The sequence below is a fragment of the Athene noctua genome, chromosome 6 (assembly GCF_965140245.1).
Source record: "Athene noctua chromosome 6, bAthNoc1.hap1.1, whole genome shotgun sequence".
In the NCBI taxonomy this organism is placed as follows: domain Eukaryota; kingdom Metazoa; phylum Chordata; class Aves; order Strigiformes; family Strigidae; genus Athene; species Athene noctua.
Genome location: NC_134042.1, coordinates 42,984,364 through 43,002,876, shown reverse-complemented (window position 1 = coordinate 43,002,876; position 18,513 = coordinate 42,984,364).

Below are 18,513 nucleotides of genomic sequence, written 5' to 3'. Positions count from 1 at the left end.
TCCAAGCGTGTGCTGAAGGCACTGCTGGTGTAGCACTGCGTGGACAAGCTTTATGTCACATCGGCTGTCACCTGCCTTCCTGTAGCTGGAGAATCACCAGCCCGGATTCTGACTTGTGGTTTTTTGGCTAGCTGGAGAGATCAGGTGCCTCTGCCTGATGCAGATCTAATTTACACTGCTGAGACTGGGATGCAGCCCGGCTGCCTGGGGAGCTGCATCCAGAGCTGCACAGTTGGTCTCGGTTGTGGCTTGCCTAAAAACAGGCAGCACAGCTCCACTCTGTGGGGAAGGAGGGAAGCAGACGGGGAGCTGGCACGGGCGATTTCTTCATGCTCACAGGGACCCAGGGGCTTCATCTGCTGGGATGCTGAGGGGGATTCGCCGGCTCCCCCCACCCCCGGGTCTCCCCTCATCCCTTTTGTGGTGCAGGGCTGGGAGCCCCAGCCGTCCTCAGGCTGCTTTGGAAATTTCCCGAGATGTGCTGGCGACTCCTTCCTCTTCACATTTTTTTCCACTTACAGGCTTGGAAAGCAACAGCAGGTGACTTTGGGCGGATATTGGCCATGGGACCAGCAAAGCCCCGTGCTTTCCATCTTCAGAGGTGTGTTCCTGCCCGCAGGGGATGTCCGTGGCAAAATTCCCCGTGCTTCCATGGGGATGGGCCCTGAGCGGGGGTTAATCTTCAACTGCATCACCTGCTGCTGCCAAACCACCTCTCCAGGTGATGGGCCCAGCCTTTACAAGGGAGTGCCCACTTGCCCGTGTGGTACACAGAAATCTCTAGTACCATGGTGCTAGGCCTGGCTCTCCACTGATTATTTTAATATTATTATTATTAAAATTTAATAATTTAATATTATATTATAAATTTTAACTCATTAGGTGCGGATAAGGTCCTCAACATCCCTGGTCCTGAGCATTGCTGGCCCTGGCAGAGGGTCAGCTGAGCTGGGGTGAACCCTTTTCTTAGGGACTAACTGCTGGTGGCAAGGCCAGTCCATGGTGCGGCAAGAAAGGCTAGTGATGAATCCAGGCTGCCTCGGACGGGGCTGCCAGCTCTCCGTTATGGGGATGAGAGGGCCGAGTACTGCCAAAACACCTGCCTGATGCACTATTCTTGGTGAGCTAGGGAATGCAGCAAAGACACATTTGTTTTGGGGTGGTTCAGGCTTGGCTCCAGCCAGGATAACTCGCAAGGCTGATCTGCACAAGTCACTGCTCCACCTGCCCCCTTGAGTAGCAAGTGCTGAGGGTGTTTTGGAGCATCCAGCAATGGTAAGTCAATGACCTTTAGCAGCTGATTTTTTCTTGAGTAGTTTTGCTCTGGGTTGAACTTCTCCTAGGCTGCCCTCGGAAGGTCACCAAGTGAATAGTGCAGCAATGTACAGTTTCAGCTTGATATTACCAAATGGGTCCAGTTGCTTTGCTATTATTTTGGGTGACAAATCCAGTTGTACCGTTTAACTGTCACAGCTTCCAGCAAGCTGTCTGCTCATCTCTGCCCCTAAATGTCATCAGCAGTGACATGGATCCCTGAGAGTCTTGTTAGTGTGTCTTGCTGGCGGCATCTCTACTTTTGATCCCAAATGACAGTCTCAGCCATCTGTACTTCGATCCTGGTGCTCAAAACAAGGCAAGGAGGCTGCTTTCCTTGCCTAGTAGCTCATGCCAATCTCCCGCATTGGCATTCAACACTGGGCATATCTTTCTTTTCCTTTTGCCAAGTCAGGCAAGGTTTCTCTGGTGGTAGGCACTTGGATGGAGGTGTGATCAGTGCACTATTTAACTTGCTTGGATCTGTTCAAATGCACAGCTTGTTTGCTGCCTTGATAACTGTGCCATGGCTGGAGACTCTGCCTTGAGCTGCCTTTTGCCATTCATTGCGTTGCGCTCATTATATTTTCTCTTACCACGCCGTGTAGTCACGGAGGTACCTGCTGACTGCTCATGTGTTTGAAGACTGGAGTCTTTTAGCAGCTTGGATCTGAGGAGATTGGGGATTTAGTCGGCTTTGGTTGCATGTTTTCATTCTGCTCGTGTTTTTACCATATGAATATTTCATCCCAGGTTTGGCCTCACCTGGATTACAAAATTACACATTTTTATTGAAGCTGCTGTATCCAATACCAATGGTAGCCTTATTGCTTCTTCTTCCCTTCTCAGGCTTGTCATATCCCAAACCTGGAACTTGGTCATTCAGCTTTCACTTGGTGCCATGTGGCAGCTGTCTCTCAGGCATGTTGTGACACCTTTCCAGCCCCTCTCACCCGTGGTGTTATATCCAGTTGTCTCACGTGCTGCCAAAGAAGGTACTTGAGTGTCTGAACATCTTGTGTGCAATTTAGAATCTCCTCAGGGGTGTTTGGATCCTGCCAAGCTTTAATTTTGCTTTGTTTAATTGCAGGTTTGGCTTCTTTTCTGTGTGATGCTGAGAAATGCCTGGGAACCCAACCTGCTTACCGTTGGTCCCTTTGCCTGTTTACCTTCTGCTTTCTTCTTAATCCATATCACTTAAAATCAGTAATGCTTTTTTCTTCCTTTTTCCTGAAGCTTTGACATAATGATTTCTCTTGCAATAATTACTGTTGATGACCTTTTGTGGCATTTGCTGATATTCTCTGCCCTTCACTGTTCAGAAGTAAAGCATTTGCAGTACATTTTTTTTACACCAGATTTTCCTCCTCTGCTTTGTCCTTTGTCCTCCTCTTCATTTCCTTGTAAATAGCTTCTGGTACTGTTTTTCCATGTGTTTCTGGGCTTTTCCGGGCCTGCTTAGCAAACCAGTTCTGTGTCTGCTTCACACAGGTTGCCTTTGGAGGGGCTCTACTTAATTATATCTGTTCACATCTCCAGCTCTTGGGTGGCAAATGGAGTTTCTTTGAGCATTTCTGGGCACTGCCCTGGCATCTTGGTATTATCTCTGCTGCCTGTCAATGATGGGCTGTTTCCCCTGAGTGCACAGACCCTAGAATTCTCTTTGAAAAAAGTGACTGAATTTGTCCTGGCTGTGGCTTGTGTCCCTGCCTTACCCAGGAGGTCCCAGGGGCATGTTTTCATGGTGCTTTTGTGCAGGTGCTGGTTGTCTGTGTGCAGCAGAGGACCTGCAGCATGTCCCTCTGCACGTAGCCATGTGCAGCTGGCAGCTGCTCCCCCTTCTCCTAGATGTGACTCCAAGCAGGGGCTTTGGTCACTGGCCTCAGGAGAGAGCAGGGCTGGCTAGAGAGTGGCACAAAGCTCTTCACAGCATCAGAATGCTGTAGGACCAGCATTCAGGGTGGACCAGTGCTGGAAAGTGACTGTGAACACGATGGTGGTTGCAGTGCTCCTGAGATGTACAGAGCAGAGCTACCAGTGAGCTAGACCCGAATGCAGATCCAAATGCCTCTGCTCACTCTTGGAGGTTATGGAAGGCTGTGTTATGTTGTGGGCAGAACAGCGTGATGGGACTTTGAGTCAACTCTGTACCACCTTTCTGAGGGCCCTTAGTCTTGTCACTATGCTCTCCAGACTGGGATTTCTCTGTCTGTTACATGAGGTTTTTGTGGCTTTGTGGTATATTTTAAGTTCAGCACATTGACAGCTGTACAAAAGATAAGATTTAGTCTCATATCAACATGTTTCCTTCAGCAGGGCTAACCCTAAACTAACCACTGATCCAGACACTCTTGAAATCAGCTGGGAGTTTATACATCAGTTCCTTGCTGACATGGCATCACATCCAAATTGTGATTTATGATGCTAACACTCTCTCAACACCTTTCTAATTTTTTAATAAAGATACTTTTGTGAAGTATTCCTCTTCAAGCCTAACCTTATTAATGTGTTTAAGGTATAAACAGAGTAACTGGTGAAGCAACAACTCCATTTAGTTCAACAGTTTTACAGACTGGCATGCCTGAGAAAGAAAAACTGCCTCCTCCACAGCTACCTGCAGGTGGGGGAGTCAGGAAGGCAGAACAGCAGATTAGTAACTGCTCTGCTGATGCCTTCTTACTACATCAACATTATATTGGCAAGGAAATTGCAGGCTTCCCACTTTGACATAGTTATGGTGATAAATTAGGTATACAGAAGAGCTAATGATGAAATTAAATTGAGTTATGAATATATATTAGATCTCTTTCCCAAGGTCAACTCTAGATGACACAGCAAAGGTATTGTAATAACAGGTAAGCGTCAGTCAGTGATGGGCAGCATGTTGCTGAAGACTGGACACTAACGGTTGTTGAGGGTGTACAAAGAGAAGGAAGAAGATAGGAGCTTTCAAGTTCACGGTATCTTCCTCTGCTCTTGGTGAAGCCCTGCTTTTAGTAGGTAGGTTTGCTTTTTGCCATCCTGATGATTAACTCCAGCACCCCTCACACTAATGTGCTTTGCTAGGAAGCTGCACAGGTGCAGGACTTGGATGCTGAGCTCTGGGTGCTGGGTGCCACAGGCTCATATCTTGTGGGGACGTCCAGTGTCCCAAAGGATGGAGATGGGCTTTTTGGATGCTACTTAGCAATTCAGGAGGCAGTTTAATTTACTTGGCTCCATCCCAGTCTCCCCTGTATAACCCGGGGCAAGTCATTTGGGCCAACATTTCAACAGTGACTGGTGATTTTTTATTCTTTTTTAAGCACCTTCATTGTGATCGTTTAGCTTGGGGCAACTAAACTGGCTTCAAGCCAAAGCTGCCAGCCTCATCACTACAAGCAGCATATCCCAAATACGGAATTCAGAATTGCCAGTGTCTTCTGAAAAGATTGTGCTTACAATCTCTGTCTCCCAGTTCTCTGTGGTGCCCACAGAGATAACAGCGCTGCCTTTGCCTCCAGGAATGCTGAGGGCATGGACACAGTAAAAGCAGAAGGGCACTCTCAGACTCAAGGGGATCAAAAAACTGTCTTAAATAGATTATTTTTTTTATTAAAGATTTGATTCCGTTTCCAAAGTCTTTGTAATTACTACCATTTGGAGTCATAGAGCTCTGCAGGCTTTGCCCTGCAAGTGGCTGCTACGTCATTCCAAGAGGAGCTGCACACCCTGCAGGGAAACTCTTTGTGAAGTGGTTCTTGAGAGACCTCCCTGTGCCTTCTAAATGATATGAGAAGTTTTATTCATGTTTCGCCAGGTGACCTTGCCCAGAGCTGCTGCTCTGAAGCAAAGTCTCTACAACTCTGCAAGTTGTGTGGATGCAGCAGATTTTTGTCTCTACTATTTTTCAGGTGAGGATGTCCTTTCTAAGGTGAGGGTATTAAACTGATCAGCTTTCATTCCACTCTTGTTTGCAGTTCGTAGAATAAATGGAAACGAGCCGGATTTGCTTTTAATTGGTGACCGAGTGTGCCTGGCTTCTAGTCGAATAGCAAAGAGGGGGGATGTATGCTCTCGGAGGGGGGATGTAGGGGGATGTACGCTCTCAGAGGAGTGCCTGCGCTGTCCCAGGGTGTCTCAGCTCTGTAGGAACTGAGTGCTGCCGCTTCTCATGAAGGAAACATTAAAAGCCTGTGTCCTCTTGTGTCAGGGCACCGCGGTCCAGCGGTGAGGGTGTCAGGGTGGGGTGTGCTGGCGGTGGTGCGGGACAGCCCTGTGTGCGTGCCCTTGCAGCGCAGCTCTGCTGCTCCGGCTGAGCCCCCGCTGGGGTCACGCAGCCACAAAGACATCGCAGGTCCCTGTGCCAAACCAGACACTGACCCCTATTTGTCTCTTCGTCATCCTCCCGAGTGCTCTCTGGCAAATAATCTAATGTATGGGGTTTTTTGCTCCTCTTAATTTCCAACCCTCGGAAAGGCGCTTGGAAAACCCTTCCCGGTGGGAATGCGGCTCTCCCCGTTCCCCTCTGTCGCCTGAGGATGCCTGTGCTGAAAACCTCCGTTTCCCTGCCAAAACCGCGGTTGTAGCAGTAGCCGGTTTGTGACAGCAGAGGGAGACGAAAGCCCGGCGAGGCGCTGGGGCTCCGGTGCCGGGGTGCGGAGTCCGCGCCTGCGGGAGCAGCTGCTGCCCGGGGGAGCCCCTCAGCGGCTCCCACTCGGGCCCTGGCTCGGGGGTGGGGGGGGTGGGGTGGGGTTTAGGGGGGGCATGGCAGAGGTGCAGGGGTCCCCAGCTCGCCTTTGGGGAAACTGAGGCACTGAGACGGCTGGGATTGCCCAGGGCATGAGGCAGGACAGGCTGAGTGTCCCGCTGGGGCTGTCATGTGGTTTTTAGTCCTTCTCAGCTCTCCCAACAGCACATCACAGTTATGGGAACTCCTCTCAGGTTGTGTGAGCCCCCTTCTAAGTGCTGGCTCTACACGGACACGGGACATACCTGCTCGGTTCCCTATCCCCGCTGGACACACCGAGGTGGGGGTGGTCCCCAGCACTAAACGCAGGCATCAAAGTATTCACCTGTTAGGGTAGCACAAGTTGCCCTAATAGTCATTTCTGTCCCCTGTCGAGCACCAGAGATCAACCAGAGAAATAATGTGCTGCGTCAAATCTGACCCACAAACTATCAGCTGGATGAAGTGGGGAGGTGTACTTGGGAAGATGTAACCATTTTTTCAGACAAGAATTGCCCTCAAGTTGTCTCTAGTGCCAAGCACCATCTACCTGAAAATTTTATCAGGTAGGGAAATATAATGTTTACAATGTTATATAAAATACTGACATTCCCAGCCCAGTGGGAGCCAAATTCTGAGGTAGAACAGATTTCCAGCCTGCTTTATCCAGGAGGCAGCATCCCCTGAAAAAAAAAAAAAAAAAAAAAAAAAAAAAAAAAGAAGATGAAGGAGCAAGAAGCTAGTAGCTGCTGATTAAGGATCACAGCACAGTCAGCAAAACTGAGAAAGCACAGCCTGCAGGTCTGGCATTGGACTCAAGAAGGGAAGAGGTACCTTGGTGCTCTCTACATAGTCTTCCATCCCCTAGAAAGTTTTGCAGCCCCACCGAAACTCCAGCTAGCAGGTGCATGCTGCTGCAGGCTGCTGCCTTCACATCCCTTGTCTCTGGACCACGTTGCTCATGTGAGGTGGAGTGAAGCTAGAACCATTGTCAGCCCACATGAAATGCCAGATGAATGTGGGCTCTCTGCAGTAATGGGGGATATTGCTTTAAATGGCTCAATAATGCTACAGCTTTGCCATCTCCTTCTCCATAATATATAAACTCTTTTACAGACCTAGATGGAATTTCTTTGGCATCTCCTCGAATTGCATTGTTTTAAAGTACTTTTGCATTTTTATTGGCAACCCAATTGTAATAGAGGGAATCCATATAGCATTGATGTTGCTTTCTAGCAGATGCCTGATAGCTGTGAAATATAAACCAATAAGGTCTCGGACTATAGCTTAATCTTATCAGTAGAATTCAGGTAGTGTGAGACAGAAATTGTGCTACTAAGAAGTGTTTCCAGCCATCACTGCCTTGATGAAATGGGATGGAAAAATCAGAAAATAGAGCTGTGTCTGGATCCACACAACTCCTGAATACAGCAGCACAGAGAGAGGAGAGGGCTGTGCCAGGCAGCAGCCTTGTGATTAAAATAAACAGTTCTGTGCTTCTCATATACTGTAACATTAACACTACTCTGGTGAACCTCCCAAGCCAGGAGACATCAATCCTCTTCAACTACAGAGACAAAAGGCAAGTGATCACAAGAAAATGTAGATAGTTTGCTGATATTTTGAGGGACTCCTCTCCCACTAGCTTAAGAAAGAAGTGAGGGCTGTCAGTGCCTTGGGGATTGCTGTGGGTGTAAGTCAGCACCTTGATTTATTTCCATGCCCTTAGGAGCAGAGATGTAGGTGAGGCATCATTTTAGCTGCTGGGATTTTGATCTCTGCAGGCTTTTTGAATGGCTGACTGGGTTTTAATATCCACTTCAGAAGATGCGCAAAATTCACCCTAAAAGCTTGCCAGTACTGTCTCTTAATGCACCCCATCTCTCCTGTCTAATGTCCTACCCTGTGGTGCTGTGTGATTATTAGTCAGTTTACACAGCATAGTTTAAACTGGAAGAATCTCTTTTTCTTAACAATTTATAGCCCCCAATTATTGGGGTCTTAAGGTCGCACAAGCCTATGTTCATAAGGTAGCTCTTTGGAGAGCAGGAGTGACTACTCAGAAATTACTGCATCTAGCTCAGAAATTTTGCTCAGAAAGAACAGTGAGAGATGCTTAAAGGGGTCAGTCCTTGGGGTGGGACAGCTGGAGAAATTTAAGATGTATGTAGACTCTTTACTTCCTGTGATCTTAAAAGGGCTGAGCTGCGTTCACCCCCCTTCTGTGGCTGCAAAGGGCTGCCGTAATGGTCACGGTCCGTGACCAGATATCCATGCTAAGGAAAGACAAATCTGCCGGTTTTCAGTACCTAGAGGGCTGATTCTTCCTGCCTGACTTTGGTGCATCTCAGACCCTAAGGTTTCCTCACATCCCAGCCCTGAAGAGCCAGCCTGAAGCAGTCCTTCAACCCCAAATCCAACCGAGGAAGGAGGCAATGCACACACTTGTGCAAACACACTCATAGTCTCCCAGGTATCTGGCCTTCTTGTCCAAGTCTTTTGGTGCTGCATTGCTGTGAAGCAGACATCCCCAGCACCCATATGTACATGCCATAGCGCTGTTCCTCTCCACCTCTGCTCCTCACATGATCCTGGAGCTGTGAGATAAACCCAGCAGCGTCACTGAGGCACTTGTACATCCTTGCACCACTATTTGTTCCCAGGGTGTGTTCTCTAACTGTTTAATTAGTCCCTGCAGTAATTAACTGTGTACCACTTGTTGTTCCCTTTCAGTTGATATTTACCCTGTGGGAACTGGGGGCTCCTGAGAGCTATCACACATCAGAGTGCTACAGGGACCCCAGGGGAGAGGAATCACGTGTGACTTGTCCTTTGGTAATGGCCCAGGCAAGAGAGGGAAGAAACCAGCCCCAACCCTCTGCTTTTAAATAGTGAGCCAGGGAGACTAGAGCTGGTCTATAGTGATACTTTTTATCTGGTGCTCCTCTCTATCTCTTCAGTGTTTGTGGGACCTGTCCATGCACATTCCTTCAGCATTCCGGTTGCAGGGACCCAGGCAAAGCTTATCAAGAGTTATTTGCCAAAATGGGTCTGGCCAGAGATATAGGGGTGATAGAGAGGTGATTCCCAGGGCCCCTCCACCAGCAGCAATCCTGCCCTGTGAGCGATGGCTGAGGCTGGGCTGTAAGTGCACGTGTGACACGGGATGGTGTGCTCAGCCAGGCCACCCGCATGGCCATGGCCATGGTGTGCTCCCGCCAGCCAAACTTCCCAGTTGGGTGCTTCTGGGGTGAGAAGCCCTGGAAATTTTTGATGGCATGTTAAAAATTAACAGCAAAATAACCCCCCTAAAGTTGCTCCTTTTGACATTTTCATTGCTCAAATTCATAAGCTTGCTGTAGCCTCAGTCCTTGAGTTTTCCTCTAACCCATATGTTGGAGCAGGTGAAGGACCCACTGGCCTTGGTGGGAATTTGGATGCAAGGACTCCTTCACTGGCCAAAAGCAGAATATAAAAAGTGGCCTTTCTGTTCAGGTGCTGCATATTGCTCTCAACTTGTACCATTACATACCTAAAGAAACACCAGTTCTCGCAGACTGACGGATTTGAACATGTCAGCATCACTAAACACTCTGTTTAGAATTTTTAAATGCTTAATTTCTAGTGATGGAGACTAAATTGAGAATTAAAGCCATGCACATCAGTCCCAAGGGAGTTCCCCCTTTCCCTCCCACTCCATCTGGAATGAAGAAAAGCTGGAATTATACATGAATTAATGAATAAGTAATAGACAGTCACACAAATAAATTTCAGATGCAAGGATTATTTTTTTTTAAATCATCCACAAGTTAATATTTATTTATGTAACTTGCAGAATTCCAGCCAATGGCTGCATAAATATTAATTACGAATTAAACTTTAATAGCAAAGCAAAACCTTGCATTTGCTCAATGTATGTATTAAAGTCATCAGCGTTTGTTTGGAGAATTGGGTTTGTTTGGGACTTTGGTCAAGCAGTGACAAGAACAATTTTGGAGCAGGAGACAACCTGGGTTAATCTTGCTTTTTGCTTTGATTGCAATTGCTCAAAGAGAGGATGAATTAATTTCTTTTTCGTTTTCCTCCCATGAGAAGATGATAACAGATTTTAAAAGAGCCTTCAGCAAAACCAGAGCATCGCTGTACTCCCAGTTGTGCATCCCCGCTACATTTTTGGCTGATTTCCAACACAAAGAGGGGAAGGATGGCTTCTCAGCTAGTCAGCACAGCTCGGCTGGCTGCAGTATCTGTACTCATTTAGACCAGCTGATTCTCTGGCCTGTGGTGGGAGTTTAGTGTTTACATGGCTTTTGTAGCCTGAAGGTTCCTGAAATTGACATTTTTGCAGGCTACTGTGAGTCCTTTTATATTAATGCCTTGGGTCTGTAAGTCCGTAATATCCCTGTTTATCACCTTTTGGTGCGTGTTGCTAAATTCACCTGGGAAGAAGGTTTACACAGATGAGCTTTCCTCTTCTGAAAGGAGAGGTGAAAAGCTGGTGAGTCCCTACAGAGCCATGGCTCAGCTCTGAGTCTTCCCTGCGGTGTCTTGCACCGCTTTGCTGGCTGCTCTGGCCGCTGCCAGTTTTTGCTGCATGTCATCTTACTGCTCTGGGGCGCTGGCAAGTATTTCTCAATGCTATGGTTAAACCAGGCAGGGACAGGGAAGGGATCTCACCCCTGTACTTGGCACTGGTGAGGCTGCGTCTCAGTTCCTGTGTTCAGTTTTGGGCCCCTCACTGCAAAAGGGACATTGAATGACTCGAGCGTGTCCAGAGAAGGGCAGCGGGGCTGGTGCAGGGTCTGGAGCACAGGTCTGCTGGGGAGCGGCTGAGGGAACTGGGGGGGTTTAGTCTGGAGAAGAGGAGGCTGAGGGGAGACCTCATCGCCCTCTACAGCTACCTGAAAGGAGGGTGCAGAGAGCTGGGGATGAGCCTCTTTAACCAAGTAATAGCAATAGGACAAGAGGCAATGACCTCAAGTTGCGCCAGGGAAGGTTTAGACTGGATATTAGGAAGCATTTCTTTACAGAATGGGTTGTTAGGGTTTGGAATGGGCTGCCCAGGGAGGTGGTGGAGTCCCCATCCCTGGAGGGGTTGAAGAGTTGGGTTGACATAATGCTGAGGGATCTGGTGTAGTTGGGAACTGTCAGTGTTAGTTTAATGGTTGGACTAGGTGATCTTCATGGTCCTTTCCAACCTATACGGTTCTGTGATTCTGTGATCCTGGCTGGCTGCTGCTCTCCTGTTCCCAAGCGGCTCTTGCTGGAGCCTTGCTGTGATTTGGGGCTCCTGGGCTGTGGGTCCCTTGGGCTCAGAAGACGAAAGCAGGCGAAGCATCTCTCACTGTCCAAGACCTGTGACTAAAGAACACGGCTGGTGGTACAGCTGGGAAACGGGTAATTTTGCTGAGCTGTGGCTTCAGCAGCACTCAAGCTTGGGTGGTCTACCATGAGGTGAAATTGCCAGGTGGTGCAGCAAACATCAAAGGGGTAAATACACCTAAGATGCTCTAAGAAGTGAATGTACTTTTAGGTAGAATGTGGTTTATAGGTATCTATGAGTTTTTAACGGGGGAAAAAAAAAAAAAAGATTCCAGCCAAAAGGAGGGCTCTGGCATTTGCACTGTAATCTCATGCAAAGAGTTGGTGGTACTGCCTGTAGTGCATCTCTGTTCTGGGGGAGTCAGGGAGGTCCAGTAGCACTGTGGTTTGGGTTTGGATTTATGCTTCGCAGCTTTCTTCTTTTAAGCCAGTAATTACAGACTTAAACTGGTGAGACAAACCCTGAGTAAAGCACATCAGGCCATTTCATCCTTTCAAGGAGTCAAGGTCTGCCTCCTGGTATGGTGCCACTGTGACCCCCTGGCCCCATGGTCTGTTGTAACTACAGTCTTGGAAGTCAGTGAGTTGAGGCCCAGTGCTCACTGGGACATGCCTGTGTAAGCTTTTGAAGGCTCAGGGCTTTAATAAGGATGGGGAGCAGATAAAACATTTGTTGCTGCATTTTTTTCTTGGGCCTCATTTAATTGCAGGGACATTACTGGTTAAAGAATTTAATAAGCGATTTTCTTAGAGAGCATAAAAAGACATGAGTTTATTAAAACCAGCCAGGCCTCACCCAAAATTCAGAGATTAGTAATCTGTAAGATCTGAAAAGACAAGTACATGGCTCAGGCTTCTATGCAATAACCCCAGATGTCTCCCCAGAGAACTCCCCTGGATGATGTGTGCTCTTTGATTCAGTAAAGTGGATGGCCTTTGAGTGTGTCCATTTTAACTAGAAGGAAGAAACAGAGACAGAAAATAAATTAAAATGGTTGCAAGCACAATAAAACTAAGTGCACAAATTTAAATGTAAAACATTGAAAATGTACCAGAAGTAATAAAGACAAACCAGTGATAAGACTCTGAGCAGGAGCCCTGGCTAATTCTGTACTGCAAAGATATAAAAGAAAATCAATATTAAAAAAATGGAACCTTTAGCACAGAATCTGTTAAATGGTCTATGCGACAATTTAAAAGAAATAACTTGGAAGTTAGAAGTGCAGCATAGAACATCTGAATAATTGACATTTAAAGAATTAACATAAAATTACTCCAAGAGAGCAAGGTAAGTAGTCAAGCGCTCTTCTAATGCCCATGTAAAATCGGGCAGCTTTTACAGTGCACCCTCAACCTTGAATGCATCTGCTTAATGATTAGCCCTGTGTCCCAGCTCTCTATAGGCAATAAAAGCATTCTGTAATGTGTGGACCAGCCTATTTAGATCAGATATTTTTTCCTTGTCCTTGGCCTCACTATTAGGTCATGAAATGGCAGGCCAGCATGGAGATTGCTGTATCTCTGCTCTTCCTGATATTATGGGCAAAACTCTAGATGGACAGAGAATTAAATCAGGATTCCCTGAGTAAGTCATCACTCCTTTGGAGAATGGCTTTTTCTGTCAGTGGTTGACATAAACAAATAGAAAAAGCCACAGTATAGCAAGGCATTCTTCATTGATCCAAATCTTTATTTCAGTACAGTGCTATCCTTTTAATTATGTCACAGATCTTAATTAAACAAATAGTCATTATTTAAGCAAAGGCAAAGTTAAAGTCTGTCCTTAATTTCTCTTCAGTTAATTGTTCCTTTTCCATTTACAGCAGGTACAAATTGGGAGACAGTATCAATGCTGATGTGCAAAGTTCAAAAGATTCCTGTGTTTTAATGACTCTGCAATGATCTTGAGTTGTCTTTCAGACTCCCCAGGCAGTTTTGGACGGGCACAGCCCAACACCGGATTGATTGGCAAGGACTTTTAAATATGCAATATTTATGCCCAAACTGATGCCTGTGCAGCCAGGCCAGTGGTGAGCTGGTGTTCACAGAACCAAGAGCCTCCATCCTTCAGGCATGAGATTAAGGCTCTCTCTTTACCATGTGACTCTCCACAAGGCTCAGAGCAATGAGCCCCTGTGCTGCCAGCTGCTGCTGTCTCCTCTCCTGCATGCACAAGGAGCAGTTGGCTCTGGGTGATGCGGGCAGTCCAGGGATCAGAGGATGGAAACATCTTTTAACTGCTTTGACCAGTGCAAAAGTGTTTTGTCCCTCACTCAGATAAAGATTTGCAAGTGGCTGAGGCTTAGCATCTATCAGATCATTTCTCTCTTTAATGGAATATACACCATGCACCTAAATCCCATCCCATAATTGTTGAGCTGGCTTTCTGTTGTGTAGCGGTGCAGGCAGCGTGGCATCTGAGCAAGGAGGTGTGCTGGTTTTGGCTGACATTAAGTTAATTTTCTTCACAGTAGCTAGTATGGGCTATGTTTTGGATTTCTGCTGAAAACAGTGTTGATAACACAGGGGTGATTTCATTTTTGCTGCGCAGTGCTCACACAGAGTCAAGGCCTTTTCTGCTCCTCACCCCACCCCACCGGAGAGTAGCCTGGGGGTGCATGGAAGCTGGGAGGGGACACAGCCAGGACAGCTGACCCCAGCTGACCAGAGGGATGTCCCACACCATAAGGCATCATGCTCAGCATATAAAGCTGCGGGAAGAAGAAGGAAGGGGTGTATGTTTGGAGTGATGGTGTTTGTCTTCCCTAGTAGCCATTACGCGTGATGGAGCCCTGCTTTCCTGGAGATGGCTGAGCACCTGCCTGTCCATGGGAAGTGGTGAATGAATTCCTTGTCTTCTTTTGCTTTTGCTTTGCCTGTGAAACTGTCTTTATCTCAACCCACAAGTTTTCTCACTTTTACCCTTCCAATTCTCTCCCTCATCCCACCAGGGGGGAGAGATCGAGTGGCTGTGTGGTGCTCAGTTGCTGACTGGAATTAAAGCAAGACAGAAGGCTACTGAAAACCAGTGTCCCTATGTTTGGGACTCAGCCTATTTGCAAGCTCTGGCATGTCTCAAGGACTCCTTTGCAGAGGCTTCACATTCCCAGGGTTGTCTTCATAACTAGTGGGATGTTACTAACCAGGAGACGGGTTTTTCATTACAGATCTGTGGAAGAAGGCTGACAGCTGATGCGGTTGATATCTGATATGAGCCCCACACCAAGTCATGCCTAAACTAGAGTCCCTCTCTCACATGGACTATTCGGCTTCTCCATGGGCTCAAACTTCAGCCTTTGCATTTAGGGAACATTGCCTCCCTTGTCTTTGCTTGACCTCTTATTTTTCATGACACTTGCAGGAACTTGCATGAAACTCTATGAAATTTAGCCTTGCCCCCTGGGTTTAGAGACCACCAGGAGAAGGCCTATATGCAGTAGTAGGATTGCAATCATCTTGTTTCTGTAAGAAACCAGCTGAAAAAGAAAGCCAGGAGCACCATGATGCATGGAGGATTCAGGAATGGTCCCACGTCTTTGCTTATGTGGGGAAGAGAGTTAAAGCCAGGAAAGAGCAGCATACCTTGAGCCTGGGTGTGTGCTGCTGCTGTAAGCTCAGGCTGCACAGCAAAGTGCTTGCAAAGCCCGGGTACAAACCTGATGCCATGGATGGAGCTGGGAAATCCTGAACCGTGAGTGTTGTACTTCATTTTCCATTTCTTAGAACTCAGACAACATATTCAAAGAGGTTTACATGAACATTTTTGTCTGCTTCCATCTTGCTTTTTTCTATTTGCAACTACTATATACATCCAGGGCTATTTTTTACTAGGCATGATATTTTTCTCCCCTTTTTCCCTTTTTCATAAGCACAGTTTTTCTAATTATATTTTTTATAATAAGATGTATTTCTCCATGTCTTAAGTTATACTCTTTTTTACTTGAAGTTTTGTGAGTGCTAGATCTCCATTTCACAGTTTGGCTGACTTGGGGGCTGGGATGTGTTAATTATTCAATGATTTAAATGAAATATCAAAGGAATTTTTATTGATTTGCATATAAAAGTTATGAAACCCAATATATGGCACAACAGACAAATTAGTAGGCCATAAAAAGCATGAGTGAATTACTGTTTTATTAAAGCTTTAAGATAACATGCTGTAGTATCTGAAAAGAAAGGTCAAAAGGGAAAAAAAAAGGAAAATTTAAATGTGTGCACATTAATAGACTGGGGAATGTGGCTTTACTAATAACTTCTGTGCATAAAAATTTATATTTTTCAACACAGCAATCATTTCTTTTACCCTGTTGGGTATTTTAAATGTGCTCCTGTGTATATAATATTAATTTAGTCGTAAAATAAAAGGCAGTAATTCAGACAGTAGCCCATGTGAGCTATTAAATTCAAAGTACCGTATGAAGTATTTGTGGTTATGGTTCCTTGCAGTTCTGGATAAGACACAAACAAACCACTCCTGACAAGATGAAAGTGTTTGCTTTCACAGTACCTGCCCATGCTTAGCTCTGGTTTCTGCATTTCCTTCTTCAGCTGACACTATCTCTGATTAGGTTGTTTGAGTATAAATTATGGGAATGTTCCTTGACAAAAAAAAAGCACAAAATGAGGATTTGTGCATTAGCCAGGCTTTTAAAGGGGGATTGCACATTCTCCAAGTCTATCTAAACTAGCTAATGTTATAGTCCACTTCTTTTCATGCTAGATCAGTGAGCTTCGCTGCCTTAGGAAGTGAAAAGATGTTTTCGCTTGTCCTGTTCATTCACTAACACAGGGCTGAGCGTTAACCAACAGCAAATGGGCTTGACTGCAAAGCCAGTCAGCTGTGTAAAACATTTTCATGTTGTCTCTGAAAAGCTTGAAGCAAATATTCCATCTGCTGCAGTGACAAATTAATATGCAGCAATTAATCAAAATTCTTCTCACTTGCTTTCTCTGTACATGTACTCTTGCATTAAGTCTTGGAGTGCCTGGTTGTTCTCCTGTTAAATGCGTCTATTCTAAGACTCAACACAAGCACTTCTCAGCAAGAAATTAAGCCTGGACTCAGGCTGAATTCTTCAGAGACCTGGCTCAGTGCCTGCAGCTCAGCTAATACATATCTGTCAGCATCCAGCCCTTAATGGCACCGGTGCAAAGACTCAGAGACTCCTTGTAAAACCTTCTCTACGGATTCTCTCTATATTAGGATATATTATCACGTAGCATTTCAGAGCCATCTCTCACCTTTTAATATGAGCGCCTTGGAGAGAGATCTCCTTCTTGCCCCCTCCCCCTCCCCTCCCACCTCTCTGTACAGAGAATTCAGGCTCAAATCTGCTGCTGGGAATAGCGCCCGGTATGGGGGAGTTTTCAAGGGAAAAAGGATTTCCATGGATCCTTTTTCCTGCAACACACAAACAACTCAGAGGCCACACGGCAGAGTATCTTCTAAAGCCATGTCTAGACAGAGTACCCTCTTGTGGGGCGGAGGATGTGCATTTGCCATAGCTGAGACACAGTGGTGTTACTTACACAGCTCCTCAGTGCCATAGTTCCCCAAAATAATTCTGTGGCATGAATCAAAGACAGCTGGTAACACAGTAGAAATGATTTCATTCCTCCAACTCTTCCTCTTGCCAGTTAGGGGCAATTTAAAAGCAGTTGGTGTGTTCGGTGCAGCTTTGCATGCTTGATCCTTAGTCAAGACACAGCTCCAGCAAAAAGTCAATAGCAACTGCTTGCTTGCTACCATCTCTGTCTGCTGGCTGTGAAAGAGGGGATGAGTGGGTTCCTGCAGGTGTCACAGCAGGATGGATAATCATGACCCTGCCAGCAGACCTCAGAAAAGCCCCAGTCATGTGTGCAACTTGTTTTTCACAGCCATATGGCAGGGCTCGTGGCTTGGCCCAGGGTCCTTCTAGTGGTGCCAGCCCAGTTTGACCTCCTCAGTGCCCGAGGCTCAGCCTGGGAGCCTCTGCTCCACCCTGCCTGGAGTTCTTGTGGTAAGAGCCACTTGGACCAGTCTGCATCTACCATCATAGCTGTCTTCATGTCCCCTGCACCTCACTGTCTCTTTCCAGGACATCAAATGGCCTTGCAGGATATGAGAAATATCTCCATCCAAATTCAGCCCTCCTGTCAACCAGAGAGGATAAAGATGGATGGTTGTCCATGCCAGTACCCTAGGGACACCTCTGTCAGCAGGCTTCCCAGACAGCTGGTTCTGTTTGCCCTGAGACTCCTATCCCACAGAGAAACATGGGAGAGCCATGGGAAAGCATCCTGGAGGTGGTCTGAGCGCAGGTGGTTTTGGTATTTGTTGGTTTCAGTGAGGAAGAGATCACAGCTTGGCTGAGGAAATCAGTACAGGCCAGCCCCATACCTAAAATGGTTAATTCTCTACCAAGAGAGAAGAGATATGTGTGGGCAGGCACAGCATCCCCACATCTGTGGTGAGTCAGATACCCCAGAGATTCATCCGGCAGACGATTAAAGGGAGAAGTAGGTCAGAGCAGACAAAGACACCGAGGGATCCATCTGCCGGATCAGACAAATCGGGAGACGGCAGCCGGGGGGGTATCTGACCTGTGCATGGTTGTTATGCAGAGCGGTCGGGAGAGCATTCATCATCCCACGGCCTGGGAGAGGGGTGACGTTGAATGACTGGCAGCTGGAAAAGCAGGTAGCAGGCTGAGAGGAAGGTGCTCCACCTGGACAAATAGCTGGATAAGATTGCAAAGCGATGGGGAGTCCTTTAATTATGTGCTTGCTGCATCAATTAGTAAAGGCAAAAGCACTGGCCTGTCTAGTTTAATTGGCAGAGCCAGTGAGGAGGGCATCTGACATGGGCACCCTCAGCCTCCCTGGGGGCAAGGCAAGCCCAAATGACTCCGAAGTTGCAGGAGAGGAGCTGCGGCACAGCCTGCCACCTTCACGCCGATGTGTTACTGCACTTAAAAGCAGCTCCTGTGGTGGAAGCAGCTGAGCTCCACACAGTCCTTGACCATGGGCTCTGGGAAGGCTCACTTGAAGCTGGTGAATATGCAGAAAGTGAAATATATGTTTTAGAAATCAAGGCTCCAGAAGAGAAAGGTCAGACTTTTAAATGAAAGGCACTTCCCTTTCCTCGGCAATGCTAATGCAAGGTGTAAGTTGTTGTATCACTGGTTTAT